Source organism: Nannospalax galili, unplaced genomic scaffold (assembly GCF_000622305.1).
Source record: "Nannospalax galili isolate Female #2095 unplaced genomic scaffold, S.galili_v1.0 scaffold375, whole genome shotgun sequence".
NCBI classification, from domain to species: domain Eukaryota; kingdom Metazoa; phylum Chordata; class Mammalia; order Rodentia; family Spalacidae; genus Nannospalax; species Nannospalax galili.
The window spans coordinates 1,402,861-1,405,894 of NW_008337054.1; positions in this window are offsets into that span (position 1 = coordinate 1,402,861).

Genomic DNA, 3,034 nt, shown 5'->3' on the forward strand with positions numbered 1-3,034 from the left:
TGATTACTGCTAGACGAGGAAGAGATGACCTTCCTAAAGAGATGGACTGTGGGTAGGCTGACCAGACCTCAGTGGACGAAGCTGCGCTGAGGAACGTGTGGGGACACTAACTTGACACAATAGGCCTTAACACAATGACAGAATGTATGAATTCCAGTGGGGAGGTATGGGAGGGTGCCGGTGGGGAAGGGGGCAGAAAGATGATTAGATTGATCGAGATGTTCTGTATGAAATACACAAAAATTCAATTTAAAAATTAAAAAAAATTTTTGCTTGCCACAAACGCAAACAAAAAACAAGCAAGCAAACCTCACAATGAGGCACTTCCCTAAAGATCTAAGATTTGTGGTACTTATTTCCTGAGCAACATCTGGACAACATGGCAGCCTTCATTTTTCAGGGTTCAGAACCTAATCATCTTTCTTTTGTTTTCTCTTCAGTAGAAACATTAAAGTCAAAACCATAAGTGAAATAATTTTTAAACAATGGAATATTGGCAAAAAGTCATACTATGTTAATGTCTAAACATCTTAAAAATACTCAAATCTATTTCATTTTACCTTATTGCTCATACCATGTGTATTTATCTGCTAGCCTACGTCAAATAAGCACACAGGTTTTAGATGTTGAGGTCTTTTTGCATTTATAGAATTAGGTTCCTGAAAAAAAATCTAATTAACCAAACTGCTGGCAAAAATCACTTTTACGGGAGACTAATAGAGATTAAGAGAAATCAGTAAAACGCTACCAAAATAGAATACTAAAAACCATGTTAAATGAAATTTCTGGAAGACTTCTAAAATTTTCTGTATTGTCTGTTGCTGTGACAATTAGAATTACAATTACTCCCAAATAACAGACATTCATTATTTCACCTTGTATGGGTTGAGATTTAGCAGCAGCTTAATTGGGTGCCTAGGCCCAGGGCTTTGGGGGCTGCCTTGCACCTGGGGTGGTACCTTCAAGCACCTCCGTGTGCTGTGGGCAGGAGGTGTCAGTTCTTCTTTGCTTCTCCAAAAGGTTGCTGAGGCTGCTCACTCAGACTCTGTGTTAGTCAGGCCGAATAATCTGAGTAATAGCAAACTGGTGGCCACATGTCTGTGTGTTCTGATCCAAGGTCACTCACTTTCAGTTCCAATTTTCTAACCATGAGAAGCAAGTTGTTAAGGGTGAAGGACACTGCGAACAGCAAAGAATCTGTGGACATATTCTAACACTATCACAATTTCTAACACAGACTACATTTGTTGCATTTAAGGATGCCCACCCTTCTCTTTGTTCCCCAGGTTAATCCAGTAACTACGTGTGAGCGTTGCCACTTTATAAGGCAGAGCCAGCTTCAGGTTTTAAGACAGGTAAACTCTAACTCCTGCAATGTTTTAAAATGGTTTAAATTAGCGTCTTTTTCACTTGTATTTTCTTTTGTGTAATTTTTACAAACCATAGCAGAGCATCATGTAACTGACACCAAGATGCCGAAGGTGTATATGAGGGTAAGCTGCAGCCATCTAACCTCACCGTGAGGTAGAACAAGAGACCCTTTGCCTGCCCTCCCTGCCTATGCTTTTCACAGTGCTCTAGAAGGGGCTGAGTCACTTTGCCATATTCTGGTAGTTCGGGCAATTGAAATGATCATTACATTGTTTAGGGAAATGAACTAAAATTTTTCTAGAGAAACATAAAATCACATTATCCCAGTACTGAGGCTGGATAAATTAAAGTTGAAGGATTGTATTTCAGGGTTTTTTTTTTTCTGTCTAGTATTATTTTGCAAAAAACTTTCTGTATCTTTGGGCTTTGTGTTTATCACTTTAATGACTCCATAATGGTCCCCTGAGAAGATATACTATGGATTATATAACATTCTATAATCGTTAGCTGTCTGTATTGTTTCTGACTTTTCTCTCCACTTTCACAAATAATGTTGCTATAAACATCTTGGCACAAATAGTTTTCTTTTTCTAATATTTCAATCTTTTCCTTAGGGTAACGTTTTCAAAACTGGATTATACAGTCAAAAATGTGCACTACTTTTTAAAAAGAACCTTTTATTATGGAAAATTTTACACATATACAACAATAAAAAGAATGCCATAATAAACTCATTGTACCTATCGTCCTAGCTACAAAATTGCTAACTTATGGCCAGGTTTATTAATCTACAAGTCTGTGTACTTTTCCCTCTCTTCACCCTCGAAGCTGCATAATTTTGAAACCAACCTCAGACATTTGCAACTTCAGCCTGATTATTTTTGGAGTTGGCACTGCACAGCTCACTGACCTCTAGAAACTCAAATGAATTTTCAGTTTTAAGACTGAAATGTGTGATGCCCAAAGAATGAAACAGAAAAGGAAAAAGAAATGATGAATTGGACTCTATCAAATTTAAAAATTTTGTTCTGTGCTAGATATTCTTAAAATGATGAGGATGAAGCTATACAGTTTTATACTGGGAGAAGATGGTTGTAAGTCACATATCTGATAAAATGTATGTAGAAGCCAGACATGGTGGTGCACGCCTTTAGTCCCAGCACTTAGGAGGAAGAGGCAGGCATATCTGAGTTCGAGGTCAGCCTGGTCTGTGATAGCAAGTTCCAGGACAGCTGGGGCTACAGGGAAACCCTGTCTCAAAAAGACCAAAAAATGTGTATAGAAATGTCCTATTTTTTCTAAGTATGTACAATGGATAAAGAACTCACTACACTCAAAACTAAATATCAAAAACAAAATAACTCACAAACACTGTTTGAATTTAATTAGAAAATGGGAAAATGACAAGCTTTCACAGAAGAGGATGTACAGATGGCAAACGAGTCTTCAGAAAGATGCTCATACCCTCTGGCTGCCAGGGAGGCAAACGATCATCATGGAAGGCATACCTGAGCATCTAAAATAAAGAACACTGGCAATACTAAATTGGGATGTGGAGACACTGAATAGCATTCGCTGCTGTTGGGCATGTAAAATGGTATCTACTTGTGAAAGACTAATTGTGTATTTACTTACATGATCCAGCAATCTCCTCCCCCCCCCC